The sequence below is a fragment of the Schistocerca nitens genome, chromosome 3 (genome assembly GCF_023898315.1).
Source record: "Schistocerca nitens isolate TAMUIC-IGC-003100 chromosome 3, iqSchNite1.1, whole genome shotgun sequence".
NCBI classification, from domain to species: Eukaryota; Metazoa; Arthropoda; class Insecta; order Orthoptera; family Acrididae; genus Schistocerca; species Schistocerca nitens.
In genome coordinates this window covers 689,655,007-689,675,648 of record NC_064616.1, presented here as the reverse complement: position 1 = coordinate 689,675,648, position 20,642 = coordinate 689,655,007, and positions in this window count along the sequence as shown.

Here is a 20,642-nt window from a genome sequence, read left to right as displayed (position 1 = left end):
CGTCACTAGGGTTGATCTGGTGTTAGGTATCTGATACGACATTTCTGGAGACGAGTTGAGTTTGAAGCAGTTATGAGAGTTTCACAAAATATTGGGCTGAGTTTGGGAAATGTGTGTTAATCTTTGTCCTACACCACAAACGAAGGAGAGTCAGAATGTAATGATTACGAATACAATGAATGAAATGTCATGTGACTAGGGCCTCCTGTCGGGTAGACCATTTGGCGGGTGGAATTTTTTCGATTTGACGCCACTTTGGCGACTTGCGCATCGATGAGGACAACACAACACCCAGTTACTGAGCAGAGAAAATCTCTGACCCAGCCAGCAATCGAACCTGGGCCCTTAGGATTGACATTGTGTCACGCTGACCACTGAGCTACCGGGGGTGGACAGGAATACAATGACAGCTCCCTAGTGACGTATGTACTGATTGCCAATGAAGATGCAACACTAAAATGAGCTACGTTTATTATGGCTGTACAACATGGTCAGAAGTTGTGTAATCCACTCCATTAACAAATGAACACTATGCTGGAGATGCTTGAAAGGAATCACATACAAGGTGCATTCAAATTATAATACCACTCACTTGCTATGAATGCATGACAGAGATAGCAGCATTGTACAACACACAGAATTCTAGCGTTAGTGGTGAGAGTGAAAACTAGTTCTGGTAGTTAAAATGGCATCGTTTTCATTACAAGAACAGCGTGTAATCACTCGTTTTCTCGATTTCATGGTGTAACATTGATTGAAATTCATCGCCAATTGAGTGTTACAGGTCGTGATCGCATCATGGATGTGTGTTTGTGGGTGTGACAGATCAAGGATTGACAACAAATCAAGACTTCCCACATTTCTATTTCGCGTTACGTGTCGTCAAGAACTACCGATTTCCATTTGATTTCTGCTTGTGGCCAATGCTACAAACTACAGCAATAAATAATCACTTTCACAGTTACAGTATTTACTAGCCATCAGGTAGTTAATACAGCTTACACTGCTGGCCCCTGTATCCATGAAAAAAAGGAATTCCACAAGGAAGCAATTGAAGTAGAAAAACTGACACTTGAAGCTTCAGTAGTTCAGCGACTATCGCAAGATGCAGTCAGTGACACTTCCTTACAATGTGGGCAAGTTCAGACCGTTCGACACTACATGGGCCACGGTAGCACAGATATCCAGAGGAAATGTTTCCAAGTTCATCTGTATCGAGCACTGATCATAGTTAAAAGTCCCGCAGTAGTACATCAGAACGAGACCATAAGTCCAGCAGAGTGGAGCAATGTCATTCTAAGCTTCACGATCCTCATGATAAGCTGACCCAGCCTATGACTCAAACAAAGAGACTGTTAGTCTCTCAGTTGATAAGAAATGTGAAGCTGTGATAATAATGAAGAATTTTCGGCTTAAAATGGGGGTAATGGGTTGTATCTTTTAAAGCAGCCGACACTGTTCAAGGAGTATACGAAGGGCGTTCAGTGAATAATGCAACACTTCTTTTTTCTTCTTAAAGCATATTGGTTTTATTTAGGATTCCAATACTCCATATTATTCCCCACTCTTTTGGTTACAAAACCCTGTTTTTCAACATAATCTCGGTTCAATGTGGCGGTCTTACGTCACCTTACTGAGAGAGCCTGTATGCTCACGTGGTACTACTCTATTGGAGAACATCAGGGCCAACGTCTTGCTGTCTCAGTAACCTTCTCATTATCCATGTACTGCTTCCCGTGGAGTGCATCTTTGATTGCGCCGAACAGATGAAAGTCGGAAGGTGCGAAATCTGGACTGTAGGTTGGATGAGGAACACAGTTCGAGGACGTTTTGTGAGCTCCTCTAGCATGCGTAGACTTGTGCGAGACCTTGTATTGTCAAGGAGGAGCAGAAATTCGTTTGCATTTTTTTTAGGTGACCAACACAGTGAAGTCGTTTCTTCAGTTTCGAGAGGGTAGTAACTAAGTAAGGTGGCGCAGTGGTTAGCACACTGGACTCCCATTCGGGAGGGTGACGGTGTGCACTCGCGTCCAGCCATCCGTATTTAGGTTTCCCATGATTTCGCTAAATCGCTCTAGGCAAATGCTAGGATGGTTCCTTTGAAAGTGCACGACCAATTTCTTTTCTCATCCTTGACACAATCCGAGCTTGTGCTCCGTCACTAATGATTTCGATGTCGACGGGACGTTAACCCCAATCTTCCTTCCTTGAGGATATCGCAACACAGTCCGAGCTGATGGTTGCATCATGAGGGACGGGATCAAACAGACTAATCCTTTCAGAGTCCCAGGAAACCGTTGCCATGACATTATCGGCTGAGGGTGCGGCTTTGAACTTTTCCTTCGGAGTGGATATAGTGTTACGCCACTCCATGGATTGCTGTTTTGTTTCCGGTTCCAAGTGACGGACCAATGTTTCATCGTCTGTGTCAAAAAACTGTTACGATCAGCCTCGTAAAGGGCAAGAAGTTCCGCACAGATGGTCCTTCGTCGCTCTTTATGGAACATAGCAGACACACACCATTGAGTACTCCAACTGGTGGACGAGTGTGTCAGCATTACCAACAGAGACGTCCAACTGAGCAGCGAGGTGATTGATTGTGATCCGCCGATTGCGTCCGTCAAATAAAAGTGTCCGCCCGATCCAACATTGCAGGAGTCACAACTGTGTGTGGCCGGCCGGCTCGTGGGAAATGGGACAGGTCTGTGCGACTTTGTTAAGATGATGACAGACGCCCAACAACTCTCCGTGCTTTTGTTCACTGCCTGTTATCCGTAGACATTCGACAAGTGTCTGTGAATCTCTGAGATGCTCTGTTTTTTTGGAACGCATCCCCGTTACAGACACCATTGTGTAGGCTACGTATTAGCGCCGTCACGTATTGGAACCTCCTGAAACCATAGGGGTTGAAGCGGGAAAATTTCACGAAGTCCCACAACGAATTTCGTATTTTTTTAATCTGAAATTGGATAAGAAGAAAAATGTGTTGCATTACATTCTGTAGTATGACCGAAATAAAAAAAAAAATGGTTCAAATGGCTCTGAGTACTATGGGACTCAACTTCTGAGGTCATTAGTCCCCTAGAACTGAGAACTAGTTAAACCGAGCCGGCCGCGGTGGTCTCGCGGTTCTAGGCGCGCAGTCCGGAACTGTGCGACTGCTACGGTCGCAGGTTCGAATCCTGCCTCGGGCATGGATGTGTGTGATGTCCTTAGGTTAGGTAGGTTTAAGTAGTTCTAAGTTCTAGGGGACTGATAACCACAGCAGTTGAGTCCCATAGTGCTCAGAGCCATTTGAACCATTTTGAGTTAAACCGAACTAACCTAAGGACATCACACACATCCATACCCGAGGCAGGATTCGAACCTGCGACCGTAGCGGTCGCGCAGTTCCAGACTGCAGCGCCTAGAACCGCACGGCCACTTCGGCCGGCTGACCGAAATTTCTGGCAGATGCATGTGAGTGTATCAATATGGGAAACTGTAGAATTTTATCCAGGGGCCGGGGTCAAGATACTAAAATCGCCATTTTTGTTGTAAATGAGTTGCTTAGTTTAGACAAGCATGAAGCAAGAACTAAACTTTATAGTGAAAAGAAAGAGAACTGATGGTTATTCACTCATATTTGCTATGGCACTCTGTACTCCGGATCCCGAGAGGGCGGGTGGTGGCGGGGGCAGAGCAACTGCCTCATTTGCTGTCCCACCAACCCATTAAACGCGCCCCGCTCCCTTGCAGACGCTTATGGGTAACAATGTATACTGAGCTGTTGGTCAAGCAACGGTCACACTGTCAACATTCTGCAATGTAAGAAGGGAAGTTGGATGTCGCTGGGCTTAAGTCATATTTCATCTTATTCCTTCCACTGGCTTCAACTGCTTGCGCCTCCTTCGGCCGGAGTTCCCCAGCATGCAGCTAGCCAGTGACGTAAAGTTATGATAGGATACCGTATGCTGGCGCTCTTGGCCTGGTGACGTTTGGTGCGGCTCACAATACTTTCTATTTCCAGCGACGTATCGTTACCTGCCATCTGATCTTGTTGACCTTATTCACACAGAAGTGGCGTGGCGTGGTCGTCTGGCGACGACTAGGCCGGGAGTGGCGCGATCGAGATGTAAGGAAATGCCCAGTGAAGTGCCGCTGTCAAAGGCAAGGCGCTCGTGTTACCATTGTAGAACCACAAAATACTTTGTTGTGGCGAACAACAACGCGGCTCAAAAAAAGCGCTTATATAAAGTAAGGAAACGTACTGTCATCATTTGTGGGTGGGAGGACAATAAGCGCAAGGGGCTGAGAGATAGTAGACGTCGTTACATACTGCCGGAAAAAAAAATCGTAGCGGCAAAAATTATTGTAGAGTACTGAAATTTAGGGAATGCATTTGCTTATGTAACATACACTGAAGCGTCAAAGAAACTGGTGTAGGTAGCTGATCCTACTTGGTACACAAAACGGGTTAGAACACTGTTGCAAAAACAACGAAACAAACACGCCAAATTTAAACAGACGCAAAATCCCCAAGATTGGCGGTATTTTATAGAAGCTCGAAATTTAGCGCGAACTTCAATACGAGATGCTTATAACAGTTTTCACAATGAAACTTTGTCCTGAAACCTGGCAGAAAATCCAAAGAGATTCTGGTCGTATGTGAAGTATGTTAGCGGCAAGAAACAGTCAATGCGTTCTCTGAACGATAGCAATGGAGAAACTATCGAAGACAGTGCTGCCAAAGCAGAGTTACTGAACACAGCCTTCCGAAACGCCTTCACAAAAGAAGACGAAGTAAATATTCCAGACGAATCGAGAACAGCTGCAAACAGTAACGTAGAAGTAAATATCCTCGGAGTAGTGAAGCAACTTACATCACTTAATAAAAGCAAGTCTTCTGGTCCAGACTGTATATCGATTAAGTTCCTTTCGGCGTATCCTGATGCATTAGCTCCATACTTAACAATAATATACAACCGTTCTCTCGACGAAAGATCCGCACCCAAAGACTGGAAAGTTGCACAGGTTACACCAATATTCAAGAAAGGTAGTGGGAGTAGTCCACTAAATTACAGGCCCATATCGTTAACGTCGATATGCAGCAGGATTTTAGAACATATATTGTGTTCGAACATAATGAATTACCTCGAAGAAAACAGTCTATTGACACACAGTCAACATGGGTTTAGAAAACATCGTTCTTGTGAAACACAACTAGCTCTTTATTCACATGAAGTGCTGAGTGCTATTGACAAGAGATTTCAGATCGATTCCGTATTTTTGGATTTTCGGAAGGCTTTTGACACTATACCACACAAGCGGCTCGTAGTGAAATTGCGTGCTTATGGAATATCGTCTCAGTTATGTGACTGGATCTGTGATTTCCTGTCAGAGAGGTCACAAAATGGTTCAAATGGCTCTGAGCACTATGGGACTTAACATCTGTGGTCATCAGTCCCCTAGAACTTAGAACTACTTAAACCTAACTAACCTAAGGACATCATACACATCCATGCCCGAGGCAGGATTCGAACCTGCGGCCGTAGAGAGGTCACAGTTCGTAGTAATTGACGGAAAGTCATCGAGTAAAACATAAGTGTTTTCTGGCGTTCCCCAAGGTAGTGTTATTGGCCCTTTGCTGTTCCTTATCTATATAAACGATTTGGGAGACAATCTGAGCAGCATTCTTCGGTTGTTTGCTGATGATGCTGTCGTTTATCGACTAATAAAGTTATCAGAAGATCAAAACAAAATGGAAAACGATTTAGAAGAAATATCGGAATGTTGCGAAAAGTGGCAGTTGACCTTAAATAACGAAAAGTGTGAGGTCATCCACATGAGTGATAAAAGAAACGCGTTAAACTTCGGTTACACGATAAATCAGTCTAATCTAAAAGCCGTAAATTCAACTTAATACCTAGGTATTACAATTACGAACAATTTAAACTGGAAGGAACTCATAGAAAATGTTGTGGGGAAGGCTAACCAAAGACTGCGTTTTATTGGCAGGACACTTAGAAAATGTAACAGACCTACTAAGGAGACTGACTACACTACGCTTGTCCGTCCTCTTTTAGAATACTGTTGCGCGGTGTGGGATTCTTACTAGATAGGACTGACGGAGTACATCGAAAAAGTTCAAAGAAAGGCAGCACGTTTTGTATTATCGCGAAATATGGGAGAGAGTGTCACAGAAATGATACAGGATTTGGGAGGAACATCATTAAAAGAAAGGCGTTCTCCGTTGCGACGGAATCTTCTCACGAAATTCCAATCACCAACTTTCTCCTCGGAATGCGAAAATATTTTGTTGACACCGACTTTCATAGGGAGGAACGATCACCAAGATAAAATAAGGGAAATCAGAGCTCGTACGGAAAGATATAGGTGTTCATTCTTTCCGCGCGCTATACGAGATTGGAATAATAGAGAATTGTGAAGGTGATTCGATGAACCCTCTGCCTGGCACTTAAATGTAATTTGCAGAGTATCCATGCAGATGTAGATGTAGATGTACAGAGATATGTAATCAGGCAGAATAAATCAATGCGTTCGGCAACGCCTTATAATACAACAAGTGTCTGGCGAAGTTGTTAGATCGGTTACGGGGGCTACAATGGCAGGTTATCAAGATTTAAATGAATTTGAACGTGGTGGTATAATCGGCGCACAAGCGATGGGACACAGCATATCTAAGGTAGCGATGAAGTAGGAATTTTCCCGTACGACTATTTCACGAGTGTATTGTGAATATCACGAATCCGGTAAAACATCAAATCTCCGTATCGCTGCGGCCGGAAAAAGACCCTACAAGAACGGGACCAGCGACGATTGAATCATTCAGCGTGACAGAAGTGCAACCCTTCCGCAGATCGCTGGAGATTTCAGTGCTGGGCCATCAACAAGTGTCAGCGTGCGAACCATTCAACGAAACATCATCGATGTGGGCTTTCAGAGCCGAAAATGGCTCTGAGCACTATGGGACTCAACTGCTGAGGTCATTAGTCCCCTAGAACTTAGAACTAGTTAAACCTAACTAACCTAAGGACATCACAAACATCCATGCCCGAGGCAGGATTCGAACTTGCGACCGTAGCGGTCTTGCGCTTCCAGACTGCAGCGCCTTGAACCGCACGGCCACTTCGGCCGGCTTCAGAGCCGAAGACCCACTCGTGTACCCTTGATGATTGCGCGACACAAAACCTTACGCCTCGCCTGGGCCCTTCAACACCGATGTTAGACTATTGATGACTGGAAACATGTTGTCTCTTTTCAAATTGTGTCGAGCGGATGGACGTGTCCGGTTATGAAGTCAACCTCATGAGTCCATGGACCCTGCATGTCAGCAAGGGACTGCTCAAGCTGGTGGAGGGTCTGTAACGGTGTGAGGCCTGTGCAATTGGAGTGATTTGGGATCCGTGGTACGTCTAGATACAACTCTGACAGATGACACATATTTAAGCATCCTATCTAATCTCCTGCACCCATTCATCTCCATTGTACATTCGGACGGACTTGGGCAATTCCAGCAGAACAATGCGATTCCCCACACGTCCCGAATTGCTATAGAGTGGCTCCAGGAACACTCTTATGAGTTTAAACACTTCCGCTGGCCACCAAACTCCTCAGAGATGAACATTATCGACCATATCTCGGATGACTTGCAACTTGCTGTTGAGAAGAGATCTCCACCCCCTCGTACTCTTACGCATTTATGTACAGCCCTGCAGGATTCATGATGTCAGTTCCCTCCGGCACTACATCAGACATTAGTCGAGTCCATGACACGTCGTGTTGCGGCACTTCTGGGTGCTCGCGGGGGCCATACACGATATTAGGCACGTTTACCAGTTTCTTTGGCTATTCAGTGTATTGAAGCGATTAACACAGTAGTATCAAAGATTAATGCAAGCACAAGATAAAGCATCGAAATTGTGAAGTGTTGATATGTTAATAACTGGTCTAACCACCAGCCTATTGAATCCAAGCATGTAAACGTGCATGCATAGTGTTGTACGGGTACTGAATATCAGTTTGTGGGCTGGAGCAAACGAGCGTTATCCAATTCGAAAACACCTCCTGAAATGTTGTTCACGAATGGCAGTGCAACAGGTCGAATCACCAGAATAACATACAAATTGGTAGTCAGGGTGAGTGGTATAACCCCGAGAGACCTCCTGCTGTCATACGATATCGCACCCCAGACCGTAACTCCAGGTGTAGGTCCAGCGTGTCTAGCACGCAGACAGGATGGTTGCAGGCCCTCAACTGGCATCACAAGGCCGTCACTGACACCGATACAGAACCAGCTTCTATCACAAAACACAACAGACCTCCACTATACCGTCCAATGATCCTTCACATGAAACTAATTAAATCTCGTATGGTGGTGGTTTCGGATCATTGGACTGCGTCTGGTCCGGAGCGTTCCTAGAAGTAACCGATTTCCAAGAGTTCGTTGTGTCACCATTGTGCTAATCGCTGATCAAATTGTTGCTGCAGATGCAGTACGATGGGACGGAGCCATACGCCAAACACGATGGTCTCCCTATCCGGTAATGCTACATAGCTGTCCAGAGCCCGGTCATCTGGCGGCCTTACATTTTCGGACCACCGCTGCCAGCAATAATATACAATCTGTTCCTGCCAACTCTTTCTGCAATATCGTGAAGGAATATCCATCTTGTTGTTCAAACTTAGTAATATGTTGTTACTGGTGTTTTTGTCATCTTCAAGGCTTTCTTGACTAATATCACTTCACCACCTCCCACCTAGCTAGGTGGCTAACAAAATGGACTCACATTCGACAGGGCGGCGGTTCAAACCCGCGTCCAGCCATCCAAATCCAGGTTTTCCGTGATTTCCCTAAATCGCTTCAGGCAAATGCCAGGATGGTTCCTTTGAAAGGGCACGGCTGACTTCCTCCTCTATCCTTCCCTAATCCGATGAGACCGATGACCTCGCTGTTTGGTCCCCTCCCCCAAATCAATCAACCAACCAACCAACTTCACCACGTCCAATCTCAAAACTAACAATCACTCACGACAGTTACATCGTGTATTTAAAGCTAACTTGATTTACGTCCTCATAGTGACGCTACTAAAGTGCACGTCATATATCTTGGCGGCCGAGTTTAGGTTCGTTCTGCGCATCTGACGTCACAAAACACAGTCAGCCAATGAACAGACAACGACGTTGCCAGATCTCGACTGCAGTGCAGAGCACGGACGAGTGTCTTCAGTTTTAGAAACGTTCAGTCATAAATAAAGTAATAGAACAAAAGCAATGTCTTGATAGCAGACTTTCTTTTATAGAAAGTTTGGAAAAAGCATTCTTTATACCAATTGCTTCATATTCTATTAATTAATTAAGCCAAACAAGCAATAAGACTCCTAATTCAGGCGATAGCAAGGAAAGGTGTTTGTTTCAATCTCACGAACTGCTTTTTCACAATAAAGAACAGCGGTAATTGTTTATTTCCTATTGTACTTCGACGAAGCGTGAGTAATTCATAGTCATACCAACAGTGTTTATAAGTAGTTGCGTGTGGTGTTAAAGTCCTTATGGAGTTACATCGTTCAATGAGCTGAGGTAGCGTAACGGTTAAGGTGTTGGGGTGCCAAGTGAAAGGTTATGAATTCAAACCTTGTGCAGTGCTTAATATTTTCTTTATTTAAAAACAATATTGGAGTGCCTTACTTCACGAATTTTATTCGTTTGAATGAAATTTCTAGTGCTTTGCCTCTTCATTAACTTTTTCGCTGCTGCAGACACGTGCTCCCCGCATTCCGCGCTGTGCGCGATTTTGTCATCACTGCACTTCTCGCCTGTGCAGACACATGGTGTTCCCACTGCTTTGACACACTTATCATTCGATTTCACAAAAACTATTTGGCCAAAAAATTTGATTTTTACACGTCTTCTTGACTGATACCTTCCCCCCATAAATGACTTAATTTTGTTTTGATGCGCAGCATTAAATGTAGTAAACCATTGCACGAAATTTTGAAGAGTTTGCAGAGGTAAAAGTCCATAGCGTATACTTTCCGTATGGTCGATTTTAGTTGCCACAATGTTGAGAATGAAATGTGGACAAGATACCTAAATTTCATATAATATTTACTGTAGAACAATATCTCATTTAATTTAAGTACCACATAGGTGTTGTATGTAATATTGAGAAATATTCCGTCTTTCGCGACTGTAATAAAAGTTTTATTTACACAGTGCGCGTTTGGCTTTATTTTAAAGCACTTTCATCGGTGAAAGGTATGGCACATACACAATGGTATTCATGTTCTATTTCTTGTTTTTGTTCCACAGTCGCAGTTTTACCAATGGTATTGAAATATATCCCTCTTCTGCAACTGTAATAAGCGACTTATTTAGACCAGACGCGTTTCTCTCTTTTGAAGCATCATAAGAGGACTGTATTTTGTATCCTCCATTGCCAAGTCACCTTTCGTAGTTTAGTGCTGCGGTAGCACAATATTCAACGTTTGTGTTGGCTCATCAGTGTTTTAGCAAATAAATGCTGTTTGTGTGTGCCACACACAAAATTATATTTGACATAGCTCTGAGCACTTCACTGCCAGACGGTATATTCAAGTCCTAATGTTTTTGTAAGTCCACAGTTTTGTTTAATGTATTTTGTCTACTGCCTTTTGATTGACTGAAGTGCTTTAAAATAAAGCCAAACGTGCCCAGTGTAAGTAAAACTTTTGTTACAGTCGCGAAAGGTGCAATATTTATCAATATTACATACGACACTTATGTGGTACTTAAATTAAATGAAATATATAGGTATCTTGTCCACGTTTCATTCTCAACATTGTGGCAACTAAAATCGACCATCCGGAAAGTATACTCTATGGACTTTACCTCTGCAAACTCTTCAAAATTTCGTGCAATGGTTTACTATATTTAATGCTGCATAATAACTGCGTTGAACATCGAAACAAAATTAAGTCATTTATGGGGGGAAGGTATCAGTCAAGAAGATAGGTAAAAGTCTAATTTTTGAGCCAAATAGTTTTTGTGGAATCGAATGATAAAGAGTGTCAAAGCAGTCGGAACACAGTGTGTCTGCACAGGCGAGCAGTGCAGTGACAAAATCGCCCACAGCGCGGAATGCAGGGAGCACGTCTTTGTAGCAGCGAAAGGGTTAATGCGGCCGTGGTGGCTTTACTTCATGAACTGTGCGCTCCCCCCTAAACGTAAACTTTCTAACTATGCTATACTACGGCGCTGCTTCTCTTGGCGCGTGCGTCGTGTGCAACTGGCAACGCAGCAATCTCCCGCGTCTAGGCGGGCATGCGCGAGCCGCCAAGATAAAAGAATTGAACTATAGTGCCACTCATATGCGACTGGTGCGAAATTTGAATCGACTTCATCTTTCAGATGCAGAAATGCGCCTACTAATATTCGTTTATGTCACACAACCTCTTCTTGGTGTTGCTATTTTCTTCCATCAGTGCTTATCGAGGAGATATGGCCCTATTCCTGGATAATTACCACCTAATGTGTTAATGGAACAGTGTTGTAACTGCAGCTCCTAATGCAAAAAAAGATGCTCATGATTCGTGTAGCAAAAAGTTGTATGTTGCTTTATATTAAATAGTTGCTGGATTGTAATGTAGTAGTATATGTAGTGGAAACTGAAATTTTTTAATCGTAATTAATATTTTTCATGTGATTTTTATTTGAAAGTAAGCCTAAGTATCGCAGATTTTGCAACAGATATTCAAAAATTAGCATACTTTTCTAAAATCTGATCGTACATATATACTGGGTTCGTGCTTAAGTTGGTAGCGTTTCTCCTTAAATTTAATAAACACAACAGATACAGACTTGAGTCTTCAGTACCCTATTCTTCACTGTTTACAAGAGTTTGCCAACGGTGGGGTAACTTCTCGATTCCGCGACTGTAGAAATCACAGGGTTTAGTGGCGAAGAACTCGTCGAGCCACGTTCGGAGTGCATTTTCATCCGGAAAGAAAGTTTCTTGAAGGTTGTTCGATAGAGAGCGGAAAAGGTGAATATCTGAGGGTGCAAGATCAGGCGATTAAGCTGGGAGTGAAATGACTTCCCAATCCAGTTCCTGTATAATGTTTTTGTCAGTCAAGCAGAATGCCGGCGCTCATTATAGTGGAGTAGCAAACTTCACACTGTCTGTCCTGGTCGTTGTTCTAGGACTGCTTCTGCAAGACATGTCAGTTGTTGACAATAAATATCAGCTATGATGGTTACACATACTGGAAGCAATTCGTAGTACACTACATCGTCGCTATTCCAACAGATGCGTAACATTATCTTTTGTGGAGGTGTGCGCATCTTTGTACGGGAATTTGATGCTTAGTTTGTGCTCAACGGCTCCTTTCTTTTCCTTATGTTAGCATAAAGACTCCCATTTCTCATCACCATAACGATACAATATAGGAATTGTCGGTGCTGTTTACGAGCCAACTGATAACGAGTAAGCAGAAGTGCACATATTGCCACCCTCGGATTTTTAGGATTTTGGCTTAGAGCATGCTGTGCCCATGCACCCGATGTTTGAACTTTGCCCAGTGAATGTAAATGTCGCGCAATTGTGAAATTATTACAGTTCATCAAATTTGCCAGTTCTCGAGTACAGTGACGTGGCTCATTGTACGAGTAGATTAATGCCTTTAAATGATATTCATCAAACCCCGAAGATTTTCCTGAACATGGAAAGTCACTAATGTCAAAACGGCCCTCCTTAAAATGAGAAAACCATTTGGTTGCAATGCTCTGTCCAATGGCAACGGCGCAAATGTGTCTGGCTGCCTCCGCTGCTACTACCCCTCTAAAAATGGCTCTGAGCACTATGGGACTTAACATCTGTGGTCATCAGTCCCCTAGAACTTAGAACTACTTAAACCTAACTAACCTAAGGACATCACACACATCCATGCGCGAGGCAGGATTCGAACCTGCGACCGTAGCAGTCGCGCGGTTCCGGACTGAGCGCCTAGAACCGCTAGACCACCGCGGTCGGCTACTACCCCTCTACTGAACTCAATCAGAAGAATATGTCTGAAACGTTCCGAATTCTCCATTTGGCACTCCATTTTCTAACTTCCAAAGCTCCAGTCACTATCTCCAAATGACAAAATGAGTATCTGTACGCTGAAATAGCACCATGGACTACAAATAAAAAAAATGACAATTGATAAATAACCCGATTGCAATCGGAATATCAACGTGCAAAAGAAAAAAGCTACGAATTTATGCACCAAACTAAAGTTTCACTACTGTGAACCAGAAATTCCTCGTTACAGGGCACAGTTTCCTACCACATGACAGAGATTCTGCCCTTACGGAGAGGAACAAAAGAACCTTTCACGTGTATCACTCAGACGACTGGATTCCAGTCATTTGATAACGGCAAGAACAATGGTTACCTTGTCTGCAGGATGAAACCAGAGGATTTCAGGGACCTTAGCGCATTATTCCAATGGTTTCAAAGAGACTCATTCAGAATAACTGAATATGTATGGCTACAAATTTTATCTGATGATTCGGCTACACTGAGGGGAAGAAAAAGTGATAACATCCTGCAGCAGTAGGTTTGTCAAAGCATTGCAAAGAAGCCGAGAGGTACTGGGAAAAGAAATTTGCCGCTAGATAAAATTTCAGTTTTTCCTATCGTGTACGATAAAATTATGCCAATAAAAAATGTTTTTCTTGACATGTGACAGTACATCCCAGCGAAAAACGGAATATCTATGAGCATATACCAAGGGAATAGTGGATTTGCAAGTATGTCGGGTAAAACACCGATTGAGGACAGAAAATGTAATGCAGCCTGCAAATGAATAGTGTAATTGCGACGGAAATAGTGTTTAATTTTCCTGTATCTTCTGCTGCTGGTTGTACAGATCTGTACTGCAATAAACATTGTGTTTTGAGCAATGTTTTTGCACGTTCTCCAAGTGAGTAACACAGAAAGACCAGTTTGTTTCAGCAGCGACGCGTTGTAACTGCGCAGATACAACGTTATTCGTATAGCAGAATAAAAATTGTGCTACTTTTTCAGAGATAACGTAAAAAATTGTGTAATAATTTTTACAAAAATATGCTGTGTGGCGTTTTCCCCCATATGTACTACCTACGTCAAGGAAGCCCAAACAGGTAAGCATAAAGGGGTTTTTTGTTCTCCTGTAAAATTTGCTTTTTGTTAGTTGCAACGTTGTTACGATGGACGATTCAGTTCTGTATCAACATATACACTATTATTAACAGTGAGAATTATTGGCTGACATGTTTCGTTTAGTTCTCCAGCGATGTTCTGCCACACTGTCTGTATGATTATTATCGTATAACTGAGAACACTTTTTTTACTACTTCACAAAATTTACGTTAAACTCTCCATTATATCGCATTTTGACACTTCAGTTTAATGAAAACAACATCACGCCACTAGAACGCCTCCGCCAAGCGTCGCTTTGATGCGCCACTCACGGTTTCAAACTGACGTGGCGTGGACTATGTAGTGGACTGTTAAGGCAGCCAGTCCACAGTGACGGGTAGCCGAAAGGGCACACGTACACACACGCCGACTGGCGCGAAGTCTGGAACAGGATTCGTAATGAATGTGATAAAGAAAAGAACGTAGCTACTAGAACACTTAACTTTTATATCGTCCTTTGGTATACAGCATTCTTGATGATACAAGTGAGACTATCTTGAGATACATGCAATGGTACAAATGGCGCCTTGCTAGGTCGTAGCCATTAACTTAGCTGAAGGCTATTCTAACTGTCTCTCGGCAAATGAGAGAAAGGCTTCGTCAGTGTAGTCGCTAGCAACGTCGTCGTACAACTGGGGCGAGTGCTCGTACGTCTCTCTAGACCTGCCGTATGGTGGCGCTCGGTCTGCGATCCTGACAGTGGCGACACGCGGGTCCGACATGTACTAATGGACCGCGGCCGATTTAAAGCTACCACCTAGCAAGTGTGGTGTCTGGCGGTGACACCACAGACTACGAAGCGACGCGTCTCCTCCACGCCACCTCTGTGTCCATTGCTTCATTCGTCGACATGGAGTTGGCATGAAACAGCGCCACGTTCGCACCATCCCACTTCTGTATGAGTTAGGCCTTAGAAACACGTAGTATGACGAATTATTTACGAGTAGGGTGTTCGATCCCATGATGAGATGCATTACATTAGCGGCAAGCATATATAATTTGTGTGCACGCACGTGCGTGCGAGCGAGCGCGTCTCTCTCTCTCTCTCTCTGTGTGTGTGTGTGTGTGTGTGTGTGTGTGTATGCTGTGAAAGAGAGAGACAATGGAACAAAGATTTTGCACGTCTCGCAAATATGGTGTTTTTAATATTTTGTAATTTATATTCCCCTGGTGGGGAGGGGGGCAACGGCCTTGCCGCAGTGGATACACCGGTTCCCGTGAGATCACCGAAGTTAAGCGCACTTGCATGGGTGACCATCCAGCCGCCATGCGCTTTTGCCATTTCTCGGGGTGCACTCAGTCTCGTGATGTCAATTGAGGAGCTACTCGACCAAACAGAAGCGGCTCCGGACAAAGTAAACCATCATAACGACCGGGAGAGCGGTGTGCTAACCACACGCCCCTCCTATCTGCATCCTCAACTGAGGATGACACGGCGGTCGGATGGTCCCGATGGGCCACTTGTGGCCTCAAGACAGAGTGCTGGTGGGGAGGCATAACACTGGACATACTTCCTTTCTTCAGCCTTTCATTTAAAATAATTAAACACACAGACATATATTCATTACACGTAAATAATCATGACTAAATGCATGGCATGATGTCGCTTAAGCGAAATCCTGAATGTTTTACTGATACTATGTGATGGGGCATCCTGGTAATACTAGATGGGAGCGTTGCTAAGGATATCGGACTACAGGAAATATGTTGGATATGTATTTGGGAAAGGCAGGTAGGATTGCAGCTAGACAGGGAAAGGGTGGATAGGAGCATTTTGGGTAGAACGATTGGAGTAAGCTAGAAACAGTAGGTGGTCGGGCCGATTTCGTGATTTGGGAGGAAGGGTATATCTTGGGGCTGATTTCGTGATCCGGGAGGGAGAGGCGGTTAAAACTATGCTGGGAAACACGTGGAGTGTTTGAAGATGGAGAGAAGGTGGGACGTGCTCACAGAGGTACGGTAGCAGAGGGTAACAGATACAATTCGGCGTTCGACTCGACTCTGGGGAAAATGTAGGACAGGCGGAAATGTTCTATATATTTGACGAGCTGTGGGAATTTTATGGGCTGGTAAGGGATATGGGTGAGACAGGGTAGTAGGATACGGAAAGCGAGGAGTGTGTCGTAGGAGTTGAGAGGGCAGTAAAGTTTGGGAGGACCGGTCGCCGCGAGGGGTTTAGCCGAGCGATCTGGGCGCTGCAGTCATGGACTGTGCGGCTGGTTCCGACGGAGGTTCGAGTCCTCCCTTGGGCATGCGTGTGTGTGTGTGTGTGTGTGTGTGTGTGTGTGTGTGTGTGTGTGTTTGTCCTTAGGATAATTTAGGTTAAGTAGTGTGTAAGCTTAGGGACTGATGACCTTAGCAGTTAAGTCCCATAAAATGTCACACGCATTTGAACATTTTTTGATTTGAGGACCGGTCGTGCATACAAAATTTGCATACGGATGAGAGGGACGAATGAGAGTCAGAATGTTCGGATAGTTTTTCCTGTAATTATTGCTTAGATTTTTGCAGGAATGATAGATGGCATACTTCACGTGGGGAAGTTGTTGAGATAGACCAGGAGGGATCTTTGGAATGAGTGGAGGGTAGGATACCTTTGGAATGAGTGGAGGGTAGGATAAGTGGAAAGGAAGCTGGTGTCGTTAGAGGATGGATTTTGGACGCCGGTTGTGTGTAGGATATAACGGAATGATGGCAACAATGGAAGGACCGGGTGTGGATACCAGTGGAGTCACGAATGCCATACATGGTCGTAGACTTCTCAATGCTTAAACACGAAGAGTCAGGGTCGGCACTTGTTGTGTTGTGTGTAAAGGAAGTGAACTAGGTGAAGGATTTAATTGTAGATAGTGTGCACGCAGGTGATAAGGCGATTATCTTATATTTGTGTGTTTGTGTGTGTGTCTGTGTGGGAGGTGGAGGGGAGGGAAGAGATAGTATATCGCGTTGTGAAGGAGAATTGAAAGTTTGTCTTGCATTTGGCGGTAGTTACACATATTCGATGGCCACTGCTGGCAAAGGAGAAACATAGCTGTAGAGTCGTGAAGCTTCAGACCCCCCGGGAAATTCATCCTCATGTACCAACACTGCGATTACCGAAATGCTTAAAACGCAAACTTTATGATTAAACAATGGAACTGACGTTTCTGCGTGCGACATTATTATCATAGAAATGAATTAATCACTTTGCAATGCTTTGAAAATGCTGAATCAACGAAAATGATTGAACTTGTCTATAACGTGTGACGTGAGAATTTAAAGTGATATTTATATAGTACAAAACAACAAAGGCACCCAGGATTTGAAACGCCACTTCGGCTTATGCAGCAGTTAAGCAGACAATGTCCCTTGAATACTTGATTTCGGCGGGATAAAATTTTCTCACTCATTGCTCATCATGAAAGCCATAGTCATCACCTGTTTCGTCGTCTGTGCCTGTCATCGTCATTGCCAGTGCCTGGGCTGATGGCTGTGTCGGCGCATCTCATCATCTATGATGTATTACGTCTTCTCGTCGGCCATTGCCAAGACTGTCATTCCTGCAGTTGCATTATCTGCGTCGTATTAGTATCGCCTTGACCTTCTTTCGCATCATTACCCTACCATGACTCTCTGTTAGAATCAGCCATGGATTTACCCATACTATAACATCCACAGCCATTTACCCTCACCTCAATTCTATTCCTAACGTCACATACACCGTTCTACCCCTATATTATGCCCGCCCCCTCCAACCTCCTCACACATTCGCACACACTCAATTCTACAGTGACTCCTCCTGTCTTTATTACACTTTATTATCATCCACTACGTTATCCACAAGTGGAAAACTCACCAGCCTTTTCTATTGCTGAAACCATTACCTCATATGCCACATCTCCATTACCACCACCAACCCAACTTCGTCAGCAGTACAAACGACGTCAGCAGCTAAAGTCATCACGACACCAGCCTCATGTGTATTACGCTTCTGGTAACGCATTCTACTACACTGAAGAGCCAAAGAAGTTCGTACACCTGCCTAATATCGTGCTAGGTCCCGCGAGCAAGCAGAAGTGCCGCAACACGACGTGGCGTGGACCCGAGTAATGTCTGAAGTAGTGCTGGAGGGAATTGACACCATGAATCCTGCAGGATTGTCCATAAATCCGTAAGAGAACGTTACAAGGCATCCCAGATATGCTCAATAGTGTTGATGTCTGGGGAGTTTGGTGGCCAGCGGGAGAGTTCCTGGAGCCACTCTGTACCACTTCTGGACGTGTGGGGCGTCGGATTGTCCTTCTGGAATTGTCCGTGTCCGTTGTAATGCACAATGGACATGAATGGATGCAGGTGATCATACAGGATGCTTACGTACGTGTCACCTGTCAGAGTCGTGTCTAGACGTATCAGGGATCCCATATCACTACAACTGCACACGCCCCACACCATTACAGAGCCTCCACCATCTTGAACAGTCCCTTGTTGACATGTAGGGTCCATGGATTCATGAGGTTGTCTCCATATCCGTAAACGTCCATTCACTCGATACAATTTGAAACGAGACTCGTCCGACCAGCAACATGTTTCCAGTTATCAACAGTCCAATATCGGTGCTGATGGGCCCAGGAGAGGCCTAAAGGTTTCTATCGTGCAGTCATCGAGAGTACAAGGCCCATATCGATGATGTTTCGTTGAATGGTTCGCATGCTGACACTTGTTGAAGACCCAGCATTGAAATCTTCAGCAATATACGGAAAGGTTGCACTTCTGTCACGTTGCATGATTCTCTTCAGTCGTCGTTGGTCCCGTTCTTCTAGGATTATTTTCCGGCCGCAACGATGTCGGAGTTTTGATGTCTTGGCGGATTCCTGATATTCACGGTACACTTGTGAAATGATCGTACGGGAAAATTCCCAATTCATCGCTACCTCGGAGATACTGTGTCCCACTGCACGTGCGCCGACTATAACATCATGTTTAAACTCACTTAAATCTAGCTATCCTGCCACTGTAGCAGCAGTAACCGAAACAGTAACCGAACTAACAACTGCGCCAGACTCTTATCTTGTAAAGGCGTGGCCGACCACAGCGCCGTATTCTGCCTGTTTACATATCTCTGTATTTGAATACGCCTGCCTATACCAGTTTCTTTGGCGCTTCAGTGTATAACAAAACTTAGTCAAATCACCAATCAACTTTCTTTAAAATCTTATGCAAACAGCCCCCTAAAAAGTCCGAGTACCAACAACCCATCCATCACAAAAGCCAAAACCTCCGCATAAATCTAACAACACTGGACCAATAGACTCCACTTTCATCACACCCCCAAAACCAACTCCAACCCCTTTCTTTACGCTCTTAAAAAATTCCTTAATTCAGAACCATGTTCTTTGACAGAAAAAGTGTCTTCCTAACTTCAACATTGTCCAAATAATTCTATGTAAGTTTTTGTAAACATCCAGACTCCAATTCTTGACTGACACATTACACACTCCTTTCCTAATCTTTGATCCCCATCCATTTGCTCCTTTTAGGTCTCTCACATCCTCCTCCCTGCCAAAAAAGCTCCAAAACTCAACGAAACCTGCCAATCTTCACTGCTGTGATGAAAAGGGTAGACTCTGAGGTCACAGATATGGAGGTTGAGCTGGCAATTAATTGCAATCCTGAATCCTATATATGTAAAGCCCTCCACATGACTGGAGACCTTTTTCCCACATTTCTTGTTCATATAGTTTTGCTATTCCTATCATCTATTGAGTACCCAATTACCCATCGTGCCCTCATTTATCACTGTAGGGGTCACAGAGAACCTTCCTGATCCCAAGCAGAGTGTTAAATACGCCTTGCATACAATGGCCATCTAAACTAAGAAATTTAAAACCTGCTGTCAATTCAATCTCCTCCTTAAACAATGAAATCCCAAAATTAATGTGATACCTGTGACCCGTCTCCCATCACCTACTCCAAAATAAACAAACAATCCCAATCACAAAACATGAAATGACTGTCCTGTCCACGTCATTGACACAACATTTTACGCAAAGCAACTCCTTTCGTTTAGTTCCCACATCTGAAGATATAAACTCCTCCCTTCCTCCCTCACCATTGTTCTCCGAAACATACACCCGCTTTGAGTGACTCCATATCGTTCAACAAATCAAAGTGGCAGCATATTACATACAGCAATTGAATACCACCACTATGTAGTTCATGAACCTTTCCCATTTCAGTTTCTCCCACCTAGATACATAGCTTTAATTTCGCTCCAACAGTATCATGGCCATCATGCCTGGTACTAGTGCATTCAGTTCTTACCTATTAAACCTTTTCATTACCTCAAACATAGGTACACTCACTGGAAAAATTCCCCTGCCCAACGACCCTCCTGCCCCCCCCCCCCCCCCCCCAACATGAGCTCCTCAATCTATATTCCACTTTCGTTTTCCTCCCCTTG